At 40.9% G+C, this 24,126-nt stretch overlaps 1 long non-coding RNA gene across 5 annotated transcripts in view; it reads right to left on the bottom strand.

Moving 5' to 3' along the window:
- The window catches only part of LOC122462899, a 185,117-nt gene that overhangs the window by 138,409 nt on the left and 22,582 nt on the right, over positions 1-24,126 (bottom strand). For 3 of the 5 annotated variants that reach the window (XR_006285791.1, XR_006285787.1, XR_006285789.1), the window contains exons 1-2: positions 13,985-14,557; positions 3,976-4,061 (exon numbers count right to left, since the gene is read on the bottom strand). This is a non-coding gene — a long non-coding RNA (uncharacterized LOC122462899). Of the gene's footprint in view, positions 1-3,975; positions 4,062-13,984; positions 14,558-24,126 lie in introns of those variants that run through there. The other 2 variants (XR_006285790.1, XR_006285788.1) reach the window with 1 other exon arrangement.

Consider the following 24,126-nt stretch of genomic DNA (forward strand, 5'->3'; position numbering starts at 1 on the left):
CTATATTAATTTAGACTCATTCTAATAGTTGGGTTTGCACAGACATTAAGGGCTGGATTCTCTCATCTGCTATAACTAACTACTTTGCACTGCTCAAATGGCACAAATTGGTTTTATACTTACCAGAGGTGGTCAGGTGATGGAGTCTTAGCACCAATAGTTCATAGTATAAGATCAGGCAAATAACTTCAATCAGACGTACATTAAAATCACAAGCTTGAGACAAGATGGAGATAGTCTTTAGGGGATCACATTTTCAGCTTTTCTCCACAACCACCATGATTAGAAATTTACTTTTTTAAAATTAAAGCAGTGTCCCACATAATCACATGAGTCCAGGAGCTGTTGCTTTAAGAAAACCACCGAATATCATGAGACTTGCAATAAAAAAAAAATCACAAGACTTGGCAACACTGCAATCACCTTTAGTGTCTAGACATATATAATATTACAGCACCAAACCCCATCTTACATGTACAGACTGATTCACCTGACTGACTGCTACTTGTGTACAAGGTGACTTATTGCACCAAATCCTGGTATGGCTTCCTGCTACCTCTGTAATGGTAGCATGACAGTTTCCTAAGTACTGATAGATTTATTCTCAGAACACTTCTTGAGGAAGGCAAGTATTATACCCATTTTACAGATGAGGAGCTAAGGCACCAAAGCAATAAAATGACTTGCTCAAGGTGACAGAAATCTATGGCAAAGCCAGGATTTACAGGTCTCTTGCATCCCAGTCCAGTGCTTTAATCACAAGGTCACCACTGGGTTTTTAACATCTGTGTTAATTCCAGGTTACAACATTTATGGGGGGGGGGGGGGTGAGAAAACCTGGATTTGTGCTGGAAATGGCCCACCTTGATTATCATGCACATTGTAGGGGGAGTGGTCACTTCGGATGAGCTATTACCAGCAGGAGAGTGAGTTTGTGTGAGTATGGGGGTGGGGGAGTGAGAAAACCTGGATTTGTGCTGGAAATGGCCCACTTTGATTTTCATGCAGGTTGTAGGGAGAGTGGTCACTTTGGATAGGCTATTACCAGCAGGAGAGTGAGTTTGTGTGTGTGGTTTTTGGAAGGGGGTGAGAGAACCTGGATTTCTGCAGGAAATGGCCCACATTGATTATCATATGCATTGTGAAGACAGTGGTCACTTTGGATGGGCTATTACCAGCAAGAGAGTGAGTTTGTTTGTGGGAGGGCGGAGAGTGAGAAAACCTGGATTTGTGCTGGAAATGGCCCAACTTGATGATCACTTTAGATAAGCTATTACCAGCAGGAGAGTGGGGTGGGAGGAGGCATTGTTTCATGGTGTCTGTGTATAAAATGTCTTGTGCGATTTCCACAGCATGCATCCGATGAAGTGAGCTGTAGCTCACGAAAGCTCATGCTCAAATAAATTGGTTAGTCTCTAAGGTGCCACAAGTCCTCCTTTTCTTTTTGCGAATACAGACTAACACGGCTGTTACTCTGAAACATGTATATTCTTGCATACCTCTAGAATCTTCATTATATTCCATGCAAGTAACTACTTACTCAACTGTTTACTTTCCTATAACTATCTTTTTGAATCACAGATAAATTGGTAAAAAAAATCCAAACGAAAATAATTCACCAGTAAGATTCATTGTTTTTGAACAGAAACATCAATGTTTGTTTTACTAGAGTGAGATGTTACTGGACTCCAGTACAATATTCAGTGTCTCTGGTTATGGTTTTAAATCACTTTCACTAACAGAGCGCCATCAGTTTTGCAGCTGATGTATAGCTGTTGGAGAGTATTTGACATTTGCTGCTTCAACCTTGACTCTTTAAATAAAATAATAATTCCTTTGACACCACTGGGGTGATTCCTCCAGGTGGCATAGAAATAGATAAAGTCATCTAAATACATTCTCAGGACTTGGCATGACATGATTTAGCCACATTTATTTTTTTAAAAAGCATGAGACGCCAGATTCTTTTGCCAGGAAAAATGTGGATTTATTATATGACTGTAGGCTAAAGTCATATTAATTTTGTTCAAAATGAGGTATATGCTGGAACTAGAAGGAATTGCTGCTAAAGGTTCAAATCTTAAATCAAGCGCTGCTTCAAATAAGGTCATTAGTGACAGACTGAAATGTTGCAAAGATCTGTTACCCTAAATGACATATGCTTGTAATGGCAGGGGAAAAAGTTAATGGGTTGCTGTGACCCTAGGCGCCCCTATATTCACACCATACACACAACTGTACCAATATGCCTTGTGAAGTATCATAAGAAAGCTAACACCACACTGGTTATTAATATCATTGTAAAATGATGTGTTAATATGTGAAGTCATTAATTCCTTGTGTATGATGTTACTAGAACACGTTTAAGTTCAGACAGCCTGTCCTAGACAAAGATGATAAACAGAGCTGTCCTAGACAAAGAAAGGTGGGTTTATCTTAGTTTACATATTAGCAGTACTCAAAGCCATTGAGCTGAACAGTCAAGGGTTGTCCTGATCCTGAACTTGAGAGAAAGAATTAACACGGCTCCTGCACCCCAGAGGAGGACACAATCTCCAGGAGGCCTTCCTGACTTGTAAGACTTAGAAGACATCCCTTTGGGGATGTAAGGAACACAGAGAGAAGACTCCATCTTTATCCGTCACCTTAGGAGAGACAGAAACCAAGCTATTAGATCTCTGTGATGGGTCCTGACCAGGCTAAACAGGAAAAGGCTGGAAAGGAGGCTATGAGTGAGATAAACCATCTTGAACAGAGACTGTATCTTGCTAGATGAAGTTTGACTTTTAGATGTGTGTTTTCACTTTTATTTGCTTATAATCATTTCTACCTTTATCTCTTTTACTTGGTATCACTTAATCCCTGCACCTCTGTTAATAAACTTTTTTGCTTTCATTATGAGTCAGCAGTGCTGTGTAAATTCAGTAAAGTGTGTGCTGCTAGGAAGCCAACAGATCAAAGTGTTTTACTGTCTTTGTAAAGGCAGCAAGCCTAACATTTTCTTTGGGGGGGTCCAGTGAGAGGGACCGGTCCCTGCAGGAGGACAATTTTGGGAGTAATTCAGGGCTGCAAGGATATTAAGTTCAGCCTGCAAGGAGTATCCAGGCTGGGCAGAGCCAGGGTGAGGCTTCTGGAGTCAGAGCTCTGAACCGAAGCTGCACAGCCCCAAGATACCTAGGGTTACAAAGCAGATTGTGACCAAATGCATTACTGGCCTGAGTGAACCGCAAAACATCCCAGTTGCACATGATCTATACTAGATTAGAATCAGTTGTCAATAGTAACTAATCAGATATTGAACCAGTATCTGTACTGACAATCTCTTCTCTTTTTAATGAGGTGGCAATGGGGGTTAAGCTAAGCAGGAATTTTGCCCAAGAAGTCAGAGATGCCCTTCTGTTTTTCTCTACGTTGTTTTCTTGTATATGTTTTAAGTAAGTTTGCATTTTCTCAGTATTTTTCTATGGCCTTCTGCCACCAGTCCATCTCTAAAGCACCATTTGAGTTCTGAATGTTTATTACTGAGGACTGCCATGGTAAAGTAAAGTGCGTGATCTCCCATCCTCAACATGGCTTTCAAATTCTGTTGTGCTGGATGAAGGGATTCAGGGTTAAGACTGTCTCACATGAACTACTGAACTGAGCACTCTTTCCTACTTTCATTAGACTTCGTAAGGGACCGGATTCAACACCCACATATGAAATTCTACACACTTATTCCAGATTTACACTGCTATAGCAGAACAGTAACAGGCTCAATGAAGTTATTCCAAATTAATGATTGCAAGTATAATATGGCCCACAGAATACTTACACACATCCACTCCAGATTTTAAGTTTCATGTACCACGTGCTGGGTAATAACACGAGAAGACTCCATGTTTCCTAAAACTAAATTGGCTCTTCAGTAAAATAACTATTTACAGTGATGTTGCAACTGCAGCTAGTATTCAAAACATGTGGACGCAGACTTACTTCTTGGTGTCTCCTCCAACTTCTTCTCTCCTGTAGTCTGTGTTCCTCCAAGTTCCAGGTAGATTGCCACACATAAGAACCTAAAACTAAAAAGCAACTAGCTTTTTATATAGGCAAAGATCACGTCACCTACCCCTGGAATGCAGCTTAGTCTGTTATGGAGAACTGTTCAACCGTGCACAGTAACACTGCACAATAGTTTAGGACAGTATATGAAGAATGCTGTGTTCCACTGAAATATCAAGGGTAAGTTAAATAAGTTACATTTTGTCATCCTTGAGTTAGAACAGGATCAGCAGTGTAGCAGGATCAACAATCCTTCTCTGCTAAAAGTGCCATGAATATGTAATGGCAACAAATGAACAGATGATTAATTTTGATTCATTTACATTTTTAGCAATGTGCATAATGAATATTAAAGCAGTGCCAACGCTTAGAACCAGTGCCACATTCATATACGTACTGATGTTTGTATCCTCATTTTGGACTTGAGTCCAGCAGAATATAGCTTACTGAGCTTGTTAGAAAACAAGACAATATTTAATTATAACAAAATTTTCTTGGGCCATGAAATGAGAAAGCCTGAAGTTCATTTTTAAAAGATGAGTCCATCAAAAAGCAAAAGGGAGTATTTGTAACACTCCAGTATCGTACACTCATATCATCTCTGCAAGTTACAGAATCTTCCACCAAGCTACCCAGAAGATCAAAATCATTATGCTGTAGCACAGAAATGAGGTGAAATTGCTAATATGAAAGAATCATCACTAATATTGTATTAAAGACATTTGTTTCAGCAAAAATCATTTAAAAGTCTTTGCAAACTCGAAATGTATGTAATATATTAGCACACAGTGAAGTTGCAAGTGTATTATGAAAACTGTTATTAGTAATGAACAAATTAGTAACATTATCCCTTCTTTCTTTGTGCATATATAAGATACATCACAGAACATTATGTATACCAAGACTATTGTGCATAAGGATTTGATTTCCTAACTTGAACACTTAATTCAAGTCCAAGTGGTTCTTTAACATTTGCTTGTTTGGGAGAACAAAGAGGGAATGTGATCTAGGATTAAAAGAAGGAGAGTGAGGTTCCTAGGTACAATTTATGTCTGTGCCACTTACTAAGTGAACAAGGACAAGATATTTAATCTTACACAGGTAGGATAAGAAGATTATACAGGAAAAATGTTCTCTTTCACAGGGTTATTCCAATTTCTTGATCAAATGTGTAACTATAAACATGTTGTGCCTAAATCTGACCCTGGTGACACTTCTCTGACTTCAATGAAGCTATACAAGTGATGAGTCCTACCCTAGTGTACTTCGTACCCCGCCCCCCAAAAAAGTCACATGGATCAACTAGGTTATTGTTGTTACCTTTGTATTAGAGGGTTCTATTCTGATCTATGCCCTTTATGCATCACTGAAGGAGTAAGCCTAGTATGATGCTGAGCTTCTGGCTTCTTCTTTGCCTCCCTGTGACTGGGGCATTTAACAGAATTGAGGGTTCTATCCATCCAGATGTTTGGCTTTTTGCCACTTCTCAGGATGAACCAGCATTTAGGGCTCAGTCATCTAACTTCTACCAGCTGGAGTTGCTTCACAGGGTCGATTGAGTACATCTAACTTGCTTACCATAGTCCCTGCAGACACTAGTCCCCTAAACAACATATGTTTTCTCCCCCGTTGTGTTTGCAAAGGTTTGCTAGGAATTCACTGCAAGACCAAGGTGTCCATTCCTTAACTTCAAGACCCCCCCCCCCCACACACACACACGCATTAATAGTTCAAGCACTATATTGCAGTACGTTTTGTAAACAGTTGTGATCAAGTGCAACAACATATGTGCTACCAAGGTGGCATCGCTATCAAAAAGGAAAAACATTCTGCAGAAAAGCTGACATCTCTACCCATATGCAACCTGCCAACCTAAACCATCTCTACCTGGCACCTGTCCCCTAGTGAAACTGGCATACCACCTTGTGAGTCGGCTCAATGCCATTTTAACATATGAGCTTTATTGTTCACAGCCAACTGATTATGTGTGTGTATCCATTCTGGGATAGGAAGGATTCCAAGCAGTGGAAGCCAGCACAGCTTTCTCTCCTGCACTTTCTGCACCTATGGTTTGTGGGGTGGGGGGTGCTATGCTGATTCAAAGGTAGATTAATTTGGAAAATTCAGTAATATCCTCTACAGCTGCTGCAGGGGGATAACGTGTCCAGTGAAAGGATTACTGATCCGTGAGGGAAGAGAGAGAAGTGTCTTTGCAATGTTGCCAAACTTCTGCAAACAAGGTTGTATTTTGCAGTCTTCTGGGGATCTCCCTTCCACGTGTGGAAGCACCATAATGTCTGTTGACAAGGGTAAAGTTTTTCTAACAACTTTGTATGAGTGTGGCCTGAGCCATAGCCACAGGAAACAGGAGAGGTGAGATAAAAAAGAAAGATACAATACTATAACTTGTCACTTTAAGGCATATACAACTCTGCATGGAGCATTTATCCCAATAGTCTCCTTTAAGCAGCTAGTCTTTCCGTTTCCCCATTAATCCTTCCTGCCTCACCCTCTGGCTAGCTTGGGGGAGCTCTTAGTTTCTCCTCAAGGCCCCTCCTTCATTCTTCCATAACTGCTTCTTTATCTCCCTGTTCCAACAAGCTTCTTGGTAATTCCTTCCCCTGCCTGCCTTAATGTGTGGTATGAACACTCCCATCCAAAATTAGAGTTATATATTTTTGTAACTCTTCCAATCCCTGCCCTCTCCCCAACTGAAAAAAGCACTTTGTATCAAGAACAAAATAAAACAACTGAAGCTGATAAACCAAACCATTTTAAAGCTATGATGAGCCAGAAGAATTTGGAAGACTCTTTAAATACTTTAAGACTCCTCTTCTAATGTTTGTCAGACATTCCAGAAATATTCTGTCTTGGCATGAGATATGGCATGCATGATTTCAGGATCATTCATTTATTTTAGGTCAAGTTAGGGGAGGGAATTGAAATTTAGGCTTTTGTTGGAACTACCTTTAACTTTTAACTATGGAGCAGCTACTGCCATTACAGAACATAATGCAGCGGACTTGGTAAAGAGTTAACATTTGTCTTATCTTAGAGCAGCAAAGCAAAAATCCTTGAAAAATTTCCTTTTATTAATTCAAATGCTACTGAAAGTCTAGATGCCAGATACAGCAATTAACAATTAAAAATCCTGCCTCTAAGTCTCCCTTCCTTAACTATGATTGTCTGCTATCACTTCTGTCATATTTCTGATCTAATTTAGATTGAGAGATCATTGGTGCAGGGACCGTGTCTATTAATTTGCTTGAAAATTGCCATGCACATCACTGGTGTTATTAAACATAGACGGTTCAAATCATCCCTTCTGAGTGCATGGGCAGAGGCAACAAAACCCCTGCAGGACCCAGCCAGGACAAGTAGAAGGGAGGAACATTGCTCCTTTTGCCCAACTCAGGAGCACCTCTGTGGGCTTCAGAGTAGGAGAGTAGAGAGGAGTGGGCCAAAGGCCAGAGAGAACAGGGGCAAGAGAGAAATATATTGTTCTCTGTCAACACTGCAGGACTGCAGCAAAGTTCCTAACAATGTCAATGGTCACATACATGCTTTTTGCTTGCGTACCTCCCCATGCTGTCCGGCCTGCTCCAGGAGCCGTAGAAGCCAGTAGGAGGTTCCCTGGCAGAGCAACTCCATTGGAGCCATATTGCTGCTACTGGGATGAAGTGAGCAAGATTTGACACTCCCTACCCTACATATCAAAGCAGATCTCATACGCTATGCCCTTTATAGCGTGTATATTTAGAACACATTGAGAAGAGAAGGGATTATGGCAAAATTAATTTAAATTCTATTAAAAAGGTTTCTCATTATATTATTCCAGCAACTTTAATAAAGTTGAAGAAAACTCTGCATATCACGGAGAATAACATTTCTGAAGATAAACACATGGACAGCTCTGCAATCCTCCAGAATTAGATATTATGTGTGCACGCACCTGCACAAATTTGGCATTTAGTCCAGCCCCTGCCAGTGCAGGTTTGCTCCTCACTTTGGCTGTGTAAAATATTTTGGATAAAAAGCTTCCCCTCTCCCCCCCCCCGACACAAATGCAGATTTGAATTAGCCAAAATATTTCATGAACTCATGTAAAAGAAAAAACTCCCAAATTGCAACGTTTCATTTTGACATTTTCAAAAAAGATCTGATTTTTCAATTTGAAATTAACTTCCATTTTAGAAAAGGATTAAAACACCAAACGACACATTTCATTCAACTCTAACAATTTTTTTTCCTCCCCACTTTTTTTGGTTTGCAAATCCAACTGAAAAAAAATCAGTTATTTGCACAGCTTGACTCTTTACTGTATATTCTCAGACCTGAAGCTGGGGGAGGGGGAGAGAGAGAGAAATTTTTCAAACACTTTTGAACTCCTAAAATTGATGCATGGCTGTATAACATTGGCTCTGGCAAGCACAGCACAAATTAAATTCAGAAATCTCTGCCCATTTCAGCCTCGCATGAATCCAGCTTGTACGGTGAACAAGAAGAACAGGTGCAACCTCAAGAGTGAGCCCAAATGATCTAGACCAGCTTCCCTCATTAAATAAGCTCCAAGTCCTTTGGGTAACTATACAATTGCTACTATAGCCAGGCAATGTTCTCCTGCAGACCTCTTGGACGAAGTTTAGGATCTGAATAAGCACAGCCTTGAACAAACAGAATGCAAAAGCACACTGAGTGGTGTTAGCCCCATACATGTCTAGATACATATGCCCACAATATTAGTATTTGATGATACTTTCTCTCTCCACCCCACCCCAAAAAATCCAGTCTTCAGCAGCCCCCGGACAAAGTCAAAATCAATGGAGCTAATAATCAACTGTTTTTATTATGTCCTGATAACTAACTGAAAATTTCTTCCTTATAATGTACACGGATTCCATATTTCCATGTTAGTAACCACATTTCAAACCATGATGATCAAAGGGTTTTGCAGAATGTGAAGAATTTAAGATTTCAGCAGAGGTCACTCATATCTTTGGTTTCAGCCAAGTCCACTTATTTGTATCTGTTAACTTGAAAAATAATGGATCTCCAAGTCCATTGAATCAGAAGGGAAATCAAGAATAAATGATGCACCACCTCTAGGGACAGGGCTTCAATTCAAGGGACAGATGAAGCTGGCTGGCTTGTATAGCTTAAAGGGTCAGGGATAAAATGAACTCTTGGCAGCTGTCGTAGTGTCCCACTACGGATGATGTTTTTAACCTCTACTATAAGCTTCCAGTAGTGTAAATCAGGAAATGATAAAAATGAATATGTAATGAGCAAATAGCACCTTGATGGCTTAAGCTAGACTTGACACTGCCAGGACAACCATACCTGAATTTGTGCCAGCCTGAATTTGTGCCAGCTGTATTAGGGAGCACACGCACATTCCACTCAATATCGGATATAAGACAGAAAATAGAGATGTGCTATGATGCAGCAATTGCAGTGAAAGGTTATAAACAGAGCAGGCCCTGGGTTCAAATTTGATTCCAGCTTTTCATACTGCCTAACCTGATTAGAAGCTGGACTCAAGTCAGTGGGTTGAAAGCAAATCTAATTTGCAACATTTTAATTGAGGGGTTCTAGTTAAAAGGAGTTACAAAAATATAGACAGAGAAATTCTTAAGAACTTAAATCTTTCTGAACCTGCTATATTCCTACCATGAGAAAGTTATTTCTCTTGGGTCCTTCAAGTCTTTTAGGCCCTGATTCAGCAAGGTGTGTAAGTATGTGCCTAAAGTTAGGCACAAGTCCTTTTGAAGTCAATGGCAATACTTAAAGCTAGACATGTGCTTAAATTAGGGCCTTACTCCTAAATTTGTTGATACATGCAGAAGAATCCTGACAAAGAGATTAAGTCTCAGAGTTGAAACTGTGCACACAGAAAAGAATTAGTATGAGTTTGCGGATATGTATAATAATTGCATGTGCAAATGACCAACAAGACATCTGTATGGGCAATTAGAGTGCCATCATAAGCAATGGCTGCAAATGTGTGCACAAATTATACAAATACTTTTTTGCATGTATAAAAATCTGGCCTCAGATATTTAATAGTTAAAAGTAATTGACTGCTTATCAATAGTACTGACAAGCGTTACATGCAAAATATTTACATACAACTGTATAGCAATATAATCACCTGTAAAAAATATCTTCAGAATTAAACAAGTCTGAAAACCTGTAAAGCCTGATGTGTTCAGTTGAAAGGGGAATGAGGTGCTACAGTTTCACAGGCATCACAAGAGAAGGTCTCCGTGAAAGATGGCATTTGCTGCTCTTAAAGACTAGATCCAACAAACTTGTGCCATCCTAACACGTAGGCATAAGCACAGGTGGCCAACAACCCATGTATGTATATGAAGTCTGGTACTGGAAGCAGGATTTCCAGCCCAGAACACTGAAGCAGCTGTCCATTCAGAACTGACACACTTCTTCTTAAGAAGATATGGTCATCTGGTATGCAGCTCTAACCTTTATTCGTTTCTGCAGCCACACAAAATGAAGTTTGACCTTGTTAAAATCAAGAGAAAGCAGGAACATGCTGGAGAGATCTGTTTGAACACAGCCCCTATCCTAGAGCTCTGAGTGTGCCTGTAGAATGGGCTAAAACAAAAGTTGTTGCAGATATGATAGTTTCTTCAGAATTGGGTCCACACCACCACTGTGGACTTTGATAACACTTCTGTAGCCATTCACAGAGCAGGAGAAACAGGGAGAGAGATGGAGAGGGGGTTGTTTTGTTGCATGTGTAAATGGAGCCTAAGGCAAAGAAGTACTATAGACGTGGTTATTTTCGCTGTAAAAATATTTTCATACTATGCCTCTGACCCATGAAAATAGTTTAACAGAACGCTCTAAACTGATTTTTTACAGCGATTTCCCCCTGCCAGGGCTGAAGCATGAAAATAATCAGAAATGATTATGCAGTCTTCGGTAAGAGTGCTAAAACAAAAACACTATTAAACAGTTCTGAAGAATGCTGGAATTATTATACATACACTTGTATAATGAAGATAAACTGGAAAAAGTTACTGTTGGTGAATTATTCAATTCGTTAAGATTCTATATTGTCCACGTACACACACACACACCCTTTTGTTAGAAAAGAAATAACTTCTAGGCAAATACATGCATATTTTCATTCTGTATTTCAGAGTACCCTTCCCCAGCTATTAAACCATTTTATAAGTATCTTCGCAGTTCAAGGAGCAGAGTGTTAATTTATGTCATGAATCCTGCAGATAGACTGAGACAGTTTGAAATTTGCTCAGTGACTGCCATCTTGTGGCTACAGAAATCTCTCTTCCATAATATTCGCTGCTCCAAAATCATTCTGGGAACTTGTGTACTTTTACTGTTCTTTGAAGTATAAAGGATAAATCCTGGCTTTTGCTGCCAGAGTAATGCTTGGAGCAGAGATTCCCCACACCATTTTGTCCATAAAAGGGCAGTCAACGGCAGAATGACTCCCAGAGCAGTGCACCATATGGCTGGTCCAAACAAGCAGCAGCATGAGCTACCCTCAAGTATTTCCTTTAGGCGCCAACAGATGTGTAGCGTAGGCTGGATAGTCGACCCCCCAACCCTCTAAAGAACAAACACCACATGGGATCACATTACCAATTAGACAAGACAGCATTCCTGATCTTATTTTCATAATTTTAGGTCAAAAACTCATGAGGACAAATTGCAAAATACCAGTGCCATTGTTCTACCTCAAACCCTTTATCTAGTCTAGATCCAACTGCCACATCATTGGACCATATCTACATACATCCTTTCATCTCAAGACACATTGGTCCAATATAGCTAGCCAGTCAAAAAGTGTGTGTGGTTTTGTTTTGTTTTTTTAACTATTTAGTAACTATTTATTGGCTACAACAGAATCATGTGACTATCACAACCAGTTATATAGCATTTAGCAAGAACTGAGGCGGAGTTTAGAAAAAAGTTCTGAATAATTTAATAGCCACTAAACATTTGGAGCTATTTGTAGCAAAAGTTTGCATAACAAGGCGTGTGGAGGTGGTGGGAAAAAAATAATAATCAAACCTCCTGGCATCCAGTGCTTTAGGATGTTTTAATCTTTGTTTCCGCCCAAAAAACAACAAAAATCTAAAGTAATGTGTCCAGGCTCAAAGAGTCATGTTAATTGCATCCATCCGTCTTCTCGCTTCCCATCATTCTCTGAAAATTCTTTCCAAGCCACTAAACAAACCTCCTGTAGGTATCATTCCACTCAGTGGTACCTGCAGCCATACACATGAATTAGGGTAACCATCGTCCCGAATTGGGCAGGACAGTCCCAAAATGTAGAGTTCAAGTCTCGGTCCTAGGCTGAATAACTCCAAGACAGTATTTGTACCAGATTCCCTGCAGCATCACTCCGTGCCTGCCCAAGGCTCAGGGGCAGTACCAGTCTCTTCCCGATGGGCTGGGAGCCCAAAGCTATCCAGGGAGCCCAGGCCACTGTGGATAGCCCTGGACCATCCACCTGCCATGGGCAGCATGCCCCGGAAGGGCAGTGGCATGGGCTGCTCTCAGGCACCCAGCACCCCCAACCAGGGCAGGTAGAAGGTCTGGAGCTCCCCGGACATCTCTTACCACAGTCCTGCTCCAGCTTCTGGCCTGGCCAGGGCCACAGCAGGGCTAGGGTTCCTGCATGTGTCATGCTTTTGCCTTTTGAAAAAGTGGTCACTCTACACATGATACGTACTGTTCTCTGGCTGCTGGTGACTCTTTGAGGTCATGTTGGTGAGATCCCAAGGCAGGAGGCCGCCACCCCACTACCCACTCAGGTTGGCCCTGCAGACCCTGCATCATGAGGCCCCCTGTGCGCTAGGTCACACCACCACTCAGTTTTGGGCCCTCAACCCATGCGTCAGGATGCAGGGTAGCAGGGCCAAAATTGAGTAGCACGGCAGCCCGCACATGCTGACGCAGCGGCTCAGTCTCCTGCTTCTCTCAGAACTGGGAAGCAGGATGGATCTGACATTTGCCAGCAAGGACGGGTAAGGCACAAAGGACCCTGGTAGGGTAGTCAGGAGCTCCCTGGACTGAGGCTCCCAGGAGGGTCAGGATGGTGTGGAGTCACATGCATACCATGTGAAAAATTTCTGTAGGCTCCCCAATCCCACTTTACTGATGGAAAAACTGAGGCACAGTGAAATGATTCAACCAAGGTGACACAGCAGGTCAGTGATATACACACACCCCTGTTTTGGTTCCAGTTCTGAGCAATGCTTCTTATCTGTTCATAAAAAGCTCTTCTTGTATTTTATGCTAAAAGTAAAAGGTACAAAGTGGTGCTGGTTTTTTTTAATTCAATTTTTCTAAATTGAATGCCTGTGGTTCAGAATACACTTTTTAGACCTCATACAGGGCTGTGCTACCAGAGTAGCAAGTATCTTTCACTAAAGTCACTGCCATAGAATTTCACATAATAAGGTGCCGCAAATTTTAAACCTAATGAGACTTTCCCAGAAAATAAATATATATATAAATAAATAAAAATGTATCATGCAAAACAATATCTATGCCACCCAATAAGCATTTTGATCCCTGCTCACTGACTTATTGTGTAGTTTAGCACATCTCCAGCATGAAATATGAATACATTGTAATTCTGACAACCACAAAACCCAGAGGCAGAAGCTTGGAAAGGTTCCCAGTGTGAACTGTGAGGGAAGAGAAATTGCCAAATTCTGTAATGCTCATTAAAGGGACAAAAGCAGTTCAAAGTCTTAAATTTCACTAACAGTTTTTGACAGAAAGGTAGCCTTAAGACTTCTCATATATGAACTGAAAGGAAATGCTCGGAAGTATTAAAAAAAATGCAAGTTCTCATTCTGAAAGAGTCATTCAAGCTAAATGCAATTAGAACCTTAGTAGTTCCATCTAGATTTGCAGTAGTATCAGGCAATAGACTTACCAAGGACCACACATCTCTCCTTCGCTGCTCCAACCTCTTCCAAAATGGTCTTTCTTCCTCTGCCTGTAAAGAACATTTATTTACAAAGTGCCCATCCTGTGCTCTGGGTGACTTACCAAAAAAAAAGAAAAAGAAAAAGGGAAAAACTAACAACTCAACAGATAGACAACAACCGCCATCTGTTAGAATAATCTAGAAGACATTCATACTTAACCTTGCCAGCGTCTACCCTACTCCAAACATTATTTTCAGTCCCATCCCCCACACAGAGTGTCTTCTGGTCACCCTCAGTTATTCTTCCTCCCTCCCAAGAAGGGACTACAAAAAACAGATTTGTCTTTCAAAGGTCACTAAAGAAAGGTTCTGATAGCTCAGGTGGGAGGTGAGGGGAAAGAATTCCAAAGCCAAACAGCCCTTCACTCAGAATATCCAGCCAACAGTCTCCCACATACACCAAGAAGGGAATGGTTACTTATACTTCTCCAAATGAGGCAGCCCTTCTGAAGTGTTATCTTAAATGCAAAGCTGGAGGAAACAGTGTAGCTTCACAGTTTGACACACCCCTGTTCTGCTCAGAACCATGTCTACATAGAGCTGTTAACTAAGCCTTCATACAGGAATGGTAACTTACTGGTCATAATGGGTGGGATTCTCAAAGGCACTCAATATGGCCTTAACTTTGTTCCATTGACTGCAACAGGAGCACAGTAAGTCCAGCACGGTCAGTTTTGGTAAATCCCACCTCATATCTAACTTTCATGCTCATTCTATTGAGCAAAAGTTATTGACAGTCCTTTACTTAATGGTATTGGGTAAAATTTTACCCTCAGCACATAACTCACTTAGAAGCAGAAGTCTCACTGATTTAGGCTCTTAGGAACCTATGTTGTATTGAAAGTCAGTGAGATTTGGGTGCCTTTGAAAAATCTTCCCATTGCGTTAAATGTTGTATTCCACATAAAAACTACAGTGTAACCTGTAGTAATGGACTGACAAAACCAGTTTTCTTCAACAAATTATCTCAACAGGCTAAGATTTTTACTTGAGAAACTCAGAAGTCATGTTGAAAGTTATTTTTAATATACCTATTAAAATACAGACAGCTTAGTTTTAATAAAATACTTGACAGACTTAATAGAAACAGGTTTTCATGTGTAAATGGTATTTTCCATAAAAGAACACTTAACATATAGATGAGTCTGCCTTAAATGTATGTGAAACAAACATATAAAGATTATATTTAACTGTCTGGTGTTTCAGTATAAAACTAAGAGCAATAGACAGACATATGGAAAGGGCAAAGTATCCCGTGCATAACCTGTGGTCCAGAGCCTGCAAATACTTATGGATGTGAATAACTTTATGTAGGACAAGTTGTTCCAGTGGGCCCACTCATGTGTACAAGTGCTTGCAGAATCAGAACCTGTACGTGAATCCACTGCATCAGGTATAAAGCAGCCCAGGTAACCTTCTAGGAAGGGTGTTACTGTATCTGGGTGCTACCAGTTGAGTGGTGAAGTAGTCACTTAATACAAGAAACATTACATTGTAAGACACTTGGCTATCTCGCAGTGGTCAGTTAGAAAAGGTAGGGTCCTCAACACACTGTATAGTCAAAAGTGTTTGATAATCTCATTGAGTTGTCAATTATATTTGCACCGTGATTTGAAGAGGACAAGTGCTATAAGGATTATGTAAAGATAAAAGCGTGTATTAAAATTAATGGTAATTGAACATTTTCCATCAAAACTTTTTTGATGGAAAATTGGGTTTTCGACTGAAGGAAGAAGTTCTTTCTGTGAAAGAGGGTCTGTTTCTGCGCGCACACACACACACACACAAATCATTTTTGTTAAAAAACAAAAAGCCACAAATACCCAAAACTGGAATATTTTGATTCAGATCTGTCTCTGAAGTGCCTCATGGGAAACCTAACCTGTCCAAGAAGTAAAATGGGAGCCTGGGGCACCTGATTTACAACATGAGAAATTTTCAGCTGGAATAACGTTTTCTAACCCACCCACCCCCCCCCCAAAAGTCAACATTTACCACAGAGGCTGGGGAAATGTTCCAACGAATTCTATTTAAAATGTTTCTTAAAGTTTGTAGAGTTTTCCCTTAATCCAATGTTAAATACATTACATTTATTTAGTGTCTTTCTACCAAAAAGGATTATGGAATATTTTACATGCTATGGTGACGAATTAGTTCATTCTCTACTGAAATTCAGACACTGCTGGAATCGAATGTAGCAGCTCTTTAATATTATTAGACAATACTTTAGGACAGAAAGGGAAGTCTACCGTAACCAACTGAAAATAGTAATTCATTACCCAAAACACCAAATAGAAAGCCTTCTCTATGAACTACAGGTCTGCATCTGATGTCAACCCTCAAAATCTATTTTAGTTAATACACTGTTCTTCCAGCTCTTTGTGTGTGTTGTGTAGCAAGTGTCACTACAGAAAGAATTACAAAAGAAATCTGAAATTGAAGTATTTGGATGACTAATGCAATAGCTTCCAAACATGTATAACATAATACATAAATGTTTAGTCTCTCTCAAAGTGTCAGCAACTGTATCCAGGATTAACATAAACTACTGTCAAGTGTTTGGAGGGAAGCCTTCAACCAGTGAATTGCAGTTCCCCTCAAGGAACAGATAAAAGTACAAGTAGTTTCTTGTCAAATATAAATTCACACTTGAATTTTAGAAATCACACGTTTCGTTTGGTTATGTGGTTAAATGAAAAAGGCAAAAATTAATGCAATTATTCTGCCAAGGATGCTCCACTCAGACATTCTTTTGCTTAATAGATTTGTAGTATCCTAATAAAAAGCCTGATTCACAGACTGCTGAAATCAACAGGAGTCTTTTCATCGACTCGTGGCAAACGGGGGAAGTCCCGGATGACTGGAAAAAGGCTAATGTAGTGCCAATCTTTAAAAAAGGGAAGAAGGAGGATCCTGGGAACTACAGGCCAGTCAGCCTCACCTCAGTCCCTGGAAAAATCATGGAGCAGGTCCTCAAAGAATCAATCCTGAAGCACTTACATGAGAGGAAAGTGATCAGGAACAGTCAGCATGGATTCACCAAGGGAAGGTCATGCCTGACTAATCTAATCGCCTTTTATGATGAGATTACTGGTTCTGTGGATGAAGGGAAAGCAGTGGATGTATTGTTTCTTGACTTTAGCAAAGCTTTTGACACGGTCTCCCACAGTATTCTTGTCAGCAAGTTAAGGAAGTATGGGCTGGATGAATGCACTATAAGGTGGGTAGAAAGCTGGCTAGATTGTCGGGCTCAATGGGAGTGATCAATGGCTCCATGTCTAGTTGGCAGCCGGTGTCGAGTGGAGTGCCCCAGGGGTCGGTCCTGGGGCCGGTTTTGTTCAATATCTTCATAAATGATCTGGAGGATGGTGTGGATTGCACTCTCAGCAAATTTGCGGATGATACTAAACTGGGAGGAGTGGTAGATACGCTGGAGGGGAGGGATAGGATACAGAAGGACCTAGACAAATTGGAGGATTGGGCCAAAAGAAATCTGATGAGGTTCAATAAGGATAAGTGCAGGGTCCTGCACTTAGGATGGAAGAATCCCATGCACCGCTACAGACTAGGGACCGAATGGCTAGGCAGCAGTTCTGCGGAAAAGGACCTAGGGGTGACAGTGGATGAGAAGCTGGATATGAGTCAGCAGTGTGCCCTTGTTGCCAAGAAGGCCAATGGCATTTTGGGATGTATAAGTAGGGGCATAGCGAGCAGATCGAGGGACGTGATCGTTCCCCTCTATTCGACACTGGTGAGGCCTCATCTGGAGTACTGTGTCCAGTTTTGGGCCCCACACTACAAGAAGGATGTGGATAAATTGGAAAGAGTCCAGCGAAGGGCAACAAAAATGATTAGGGGTCTAGAGCACATGACTTATGAGGAGAGGCTGAGGGAGCTGGGATTGTTTAGCCTGCAGAAGAGAAGAATGAGGGGGGATTTGATAGCTGCTTTCAACTACCTGAAAGGGGGTTCCAAAGAGGATGGCTCTAGACTGTTCTCAATGGTAGCAGATGACAGAACGAGGAGTAATGGTCTCAAGTTGCAATGGGGGAGGTTTAGATTGGATATTAGGAAAAACTTTTTCACTAAGAGGGTGGTGAAACACTGGAATGCGTTACCTAGGGAGGTGGTAGAATCTCCTTCCTTACAGGTTTTTAAGGTCAGGCTTGACAAAGCCCTGTCTGGGATGATTTAACTGGGAATTGGTCCTGCTTCGAGCAGGGGGTTGGACTAGATGACCTTCTGGGGTCCCTTCCAACCCTGATATTCTATGATTCTATGATTCCAGGGGGCACTAGATTAAGCTTAAAGAGAAGAAATGGGTTCAAACATAAAATTTGGATCTTGAACACCTTGAAGTTTTAGCTTTTGAAAAATCCACTCAACGTTGTATTTTCTGTTCTTGCAAAAAGAACCAGTAGATCCACAGGTTAGGTTTCATTATTTTTGATCGGATAAAAAATTATGTATCTAAAGTTTTACTGGCAAGGGCTCAACTTCTCTTTCAAAGTGGCAATCCCATCTTCCAATGAGACGAAGGCAGTAGGAAGACGGGGTGGGGACTTCCTGTCAGCTCTCTAACCAGTCATGGGTTCTGTGGAGCAGAGTGGCCAGCTTCTCCTACCCTAAGGATAGATGAATGGGAAGAACTTCTTGGGTCACTGAGTCCAGTCCCCTGCTGTCATAGGCAACCATGTCATATCATCCTGTTCATAGACTTATCAAGCTCTATCTTAAACCCAGTTGGATTCCAGTGGTGGCTGGAGACTTTTTTGACAGGCGAGATACAAATCACAAGTTAGTTATTTCCACCCCCTGCCCAATGTATAATTAATATAGCTATTAAAAACTTAGCATATTTATAGGCAGACTGGGGTGGGCTTGAGCCACCACTGTGGGCTCCTCATGAGCACATGTGGGGCCTGCTTTGTGGAGGAGAGGTCCAGGGCATTACAGGACAGCCTCCTGCCCCAGCCCTGCAGCCCCAGTTTAATGGCTACAGTCCTGCTGCAGCCTCACCAAGCAGTTGTTAACACAGCAGTGCCCTTATAAAAGGGACTCCTGGGCAGAGTAAATTGTCATGGTAACAGGTCCGCTTCATGAGTCACTATTAGCTATAACAAGATTTGAGTCTCATGCAGCACTACACTCTTTGAGCTTTCTGGCATTGTGGTTCACTACTGGAGAGAGGGAGTTGCGACATTTCAATCAAATCACAATTTGTCCTTAAATATTGTTATCTTTCTCAATTAAATAAAAAAAGAATATGCAAAATGTATTTTGTAGCATTTGGTAATTCTTCGTTCGGCTGTGCCTCACTTGCCTGGGAGGATGTGCCACCCTCTGCTAGGTATCTTCTCCGCCTCCTCCCCCACTCCTGCCTGTCCACTAACACAAGGCCTCATGGAGCAAGACTGGCCCCTCCACAGCCATGCAGTTGACATGTGGTGTGGGGGATCCACCAAAGACATGGAGAATTTATTCCTTCCCTCACTCAAGGAATCCTTCTCCCTCCCCGCCCTACTCCCTCACCCAATCCTCCGTCCCTCAGGTGATGTAAGCTGGACATGACCCGCTCTACAGCTTGTTATTATCACTTCTGAACTGGGCAGACAACAGTGAGACTTGAAGTTCTTTCCTCCTCTTCCCAACAGGGGGCTGAGAAGTGATGGCCAAGCTGCAGCTCCCCAAATTACAATTAAAGGGAAGAAACAAAGTCTCCACCTGACATGAGGCTCTCCCCCTCGTCTCCTAAAGTACACAGGTACCAGTTACCAGTGTTGTTTTCCCCCTAGCTCCAAAGGATTATCACCCTCCTTTGTACTAAGGTCTGAAGCTTACAGCCTCAGCAAAACCCATCTGGAACACCTCAAGACTGTCTTGTCTCGTCTCCTTCATGCTTCCAAATATAATCTGCAGACAGACTCATCCATTTGTATCCTTACTAAATGTATGAAGTCAGCAGAGTTGCATCAGGCATGAATTTGGCTGATATTGTAAAGCAATATCTATTATAAAACTAATTTAAACGCAGTTCAGCGTATTAGAGAGCGGGAGGTCAGAAAAGCTTCCTAAGAAAGTTTCCACGCTCTCCACGAAGGGCAAGTAGAAGCAGGTCAAAGTCTCAGAACTCATTGTGATTCTTCACCATTTCAGTCTATGGTTACCCAAAACAACTATTCCAAGTGAACCACAATATACTGAAGAACACTGGATTTTTTTTTATTTATTTATTGCACAGATGAATTTATCAACAGCACTGGAGCATCAGGTTCAGAAAAGAAATACTGCACTTCCAGGCCACAGTTCCTCTGCTTTGATCAGTAGGAAACTACCTTCTAGGGCTCTATTATTGTCTCCAATAAAATTGCCAACAGTTCTTATTGCATTCTGGTAGCAGCTGTCAAGATCAGGTTCCCCATCATTTTAGGTGCCTTGTATGTATGCACGTATGCGCACACACACAGAGAGTTGGTTGCCCCAAAGAGCTGGTGGTCAAATTATGCTAACTACAGTAGATGATACCTTTGTGAATGCTGACTCCCCCACATGCACTAAGAAATGAACCAAGCCAAATTCATTTCATATAGAGGCCAATCCATTACAGTGAAATAACATTGCCACTAGGAAGCCCCTGAGCTGACAAAACATCAAGAAGGTTCTCTCTATTCAGGAAAGCCATGGTGTTTTGGATAGGGAGATGAAGCCAGAGTTAAAATGGGAAATTAAACTTGGATGACAACTGGAGTTCATATTTTCTACTGCATGCATCCGATGAAGTGAGCTGTAGCTCACGAAAGCTTATGCTCAAATAAATTTGTTCATCTCTAAGGTGCCACAAGTACTCCTTTTCTTTTTGCGGATACAGACTAACGTGGCTGCTACTCTGAACACTATTCAGACTCACATTCTCTTTATTCCACCTGAAAAGATATCCTGCAATTGCAGCCCAATCATTTAGCAATGTAGCAATACAGAGATAAAAGAAAAACATTTGAGTGCAGAGACAACCTGGTGAAGCAATGGCACAATTACAAAAACATACTGTGTGAAAAGTGTTCCCCTGCATGAAGTTATAAACACATTTAACAATGCTTATTGCTTGAATTGTTGTACAAGTTATCAGTAAAGTTTCCCTTTGGGGGACTGCACAAATTACAAGCTGGTCTTTCTCAAGGACATCCAAAACATAATACTACTTCCATCAAAGAAAACACACAAATAGGTTTAATAGTATCCAATAGTTTAATGCCTGCAGTTGATTTTGCATGTTCTAAAATAAACATGGGAGGTGGAAATAACGCATGACTCTTTACCACACTGAAGACCCTGTGAGTTTTGCTATTAACTTAAATGTGGACAGGATTTCAACCAATAAGTTTTTACTGTATATCCCACTTTCAAGTATGATCCCAGTGGAAGATCAGAAAGGAGGTTACTGATATACATTTCATATACAGATCTCTTGGAAAGTGTCATTCCTCCATTCCAGCAGAGAGACCTGCGACTTCAGCTGTTGGCAACATTCTGGTCAAAGCTGGTTAAGGAAAAGGATTGCTGAATGAGACAGCCAGTTTCCATTACCAGTGGGCACACACTCCATGCTTCCACACCAACCAACAAAACCAACCAAGATGGCCTGATGTGGAAAGTCAGTGACACATTCGTGTAATAGTCATTCCAGCAAATATATTGAGAGCTTTCAAACATTAGCGCTAACAAGAGATTTCACAGGACACACACATTTTAGTCCAAATTCGTCCGATTTTGTTAGAGTCGCACCAGAAGTAAATCTGGTTCACTCTAACCATGCAGCTTGGCTACCCTATACTGCACTACTCCATTATCCTCCCCTTTCTGATTTCCTAATTATTCTGGTGAGAATGGAAAGATATCATGAGACCAATGTGCACTTTATTGGGTCCTGCTGAACCAGAACAGGCTTCCCCTAAAGAACAGGCCAAATGAGAGACTGGAGAAACAAGCTACTTGCTGCCCTGTGATGAGACTGGGCTGGAGTAGGTTAGCACCAAAAATACTTTCTATCATTAGTAAGAAGCTGGGAAAGTGCCCTTCAACAAACTTCTCCAACGTCATAAGAGGCAGCATAGTCCAACAAATAGGGCCACAAAAATGGGAGTTAGGAGACAGATTCTATTCCCTGCTCTGACACTGACTCTCTCTGTGACCTTAAGCAAGTCATTTAATGTCCCTGCACCTCAGTTTCTCCATCTGTAGAATGGGACAACAAAAACGCAACTGCATAAAGTGTTGAGACCCATAGATGAAATAGGGATATAGAAGTTGTCAAGGCTGAATCCCAACCGTCACTCCCAGTGCAGAAGTGGGGCCTGCAAGGATTTTAAAAATTAATACTCGTCACTCCAGGCTTGTATTAAACTCCCAAGGTTACAGCTTTTCTCCGACCTTGGCAAAATCTGCCACCACCCAAATGCAAAAAAAACAAAAACAAAACCCCTTTGAGCCCAGGAAGGAGCTCTTGGGAATTCCTCCCTGTGGGGTACCCTCAAGCCTCCCCCCCGCCTCCCCGGGGAAGAGCTGAGAAAGAAAACAAAAAGGAAATTAGCTGTGGCTATCAGCTAATCAAACAACATGCAAAAACTTCTTAGGACGCCAAAAATCCAATCCTGTTCTTAAAAAAGGTAAATTTTATTAAAAATAAAAAAAAAGAAAAAACATTTGGAATTTAGGTTTTTGCTAGATTTTAAAAGCGCAATTCCAAAAATCAAGCACCCAAAATAGCTTTCTTGGGGGTTCAGCTTAAAGGTTACAAGCAAACAAAAGCATCTGGGATTAGCACAGAGGAATACACAGGCCAATAAGAAATAACCCTAATCACGTCTAGCTAAACATTCTGATTTACTGATACATTTGGAGTTCAGATAAGTAGTTCTAAGCATGATCTGATCATACCTGGCTTAAGCTGCTTATAGCATGGTTGCTCTGTCCCTCCAACCCAGAGAGCAACAGACAAAGGGATAGTTTCTTTCCCAATTTTAAAAAGTTGTACCTTCCCATTGGCTCTTTTGATCAGGTGCCCACATTTTTTTTTCCCTTTACCTGGGGAACTTTTTAACCCTTTACAGATAAAGCAAGTAAAGAATAGCTACGAAGAGGGATTTTACAGCTAACTGCTAGGCTGGGTATCCATCAAAGGGAGCTATTCCCCCCTTTATCTATCACAGAAGTGTGTTGGCTTTCAATGTTACTTGTGCTCCTAATTGAACTGGACCAAAAAAAAAAAAAAAATGACCTCTCTCCCCTCCCTGAAAAATGCATTTTGGGGCCTGAAATTATTTGCTGAATTTGGGTCAAGTTCAATGAAAAGCTTCAGCTGGAAAAAAAAAAAAATCAAAAGTCTCAAAACTTTTCATTCCACTTAGTTTCAAAACAGCATTTTTATTTCAAATATGGCGAATTAAAAAACAAGAACCACTACAAAAAGGGCAAAAAAATGCCCGACACAGCTGAATTAAAAAGAAAGATGCCCCAAAAAATTGTTAGGAGTCAGCCAAAATGTTTTGATTGACTTGAAAAGAATTGGAAATTTTGTTTTTGGTTGTCTCAGAAGATTTCAGTCATCTCAAAAACAATTTTATTTGTTCTTTAATTTGACAATTTTGAAAGAAAAAAAAATGTTTTACCCGAACCAGATTTTTTTTTCCCTGATTTTTGAGTTTCCCCTCAACTGAAAAACCTACTCTTGTTAGCTCAGCTCTACTCAAAAGTCATTTAGATGCTATGGAAAATATATATCACTATATGATTATTTACTCTTAGTTTGATGAGGGGCAAGGAATCAGAGCAGCTCTATTCCAACTTAAAAGGAACACAGTCAATTTAAAAATCATACTACTGTCAGAGAAGTTTATCTGTTATTGCTACAATTATGACTAGAACTGAAAAAGATTAGAGGAAAAAGTATACTCTATTTTTAAAATTTGTTTTCTTTGCTTGTTGGACTAATTAGTCAGTTTCCCTCTGTGTGACATAGGACACAGCAGCAGAGAAGGAAAAAAAAAACCACACACGACTTGAAATATAGGAAATTGTGATTGCAAAACTGA

This window comes from Chelonia mydas, chromosome 14, assembly GCF_015237465.2.
Source record: "Chelonia mydas isolate rCheMyd1 chromosome 14, rCheMyd1.pri.v2, whole genome shotgun sequence".
NCBI classification, from domain to species: Eukaryota; Metazoa; Chordata; order Testudines; family Cheloniidae; genus Chelonia; species Chelonia mydas.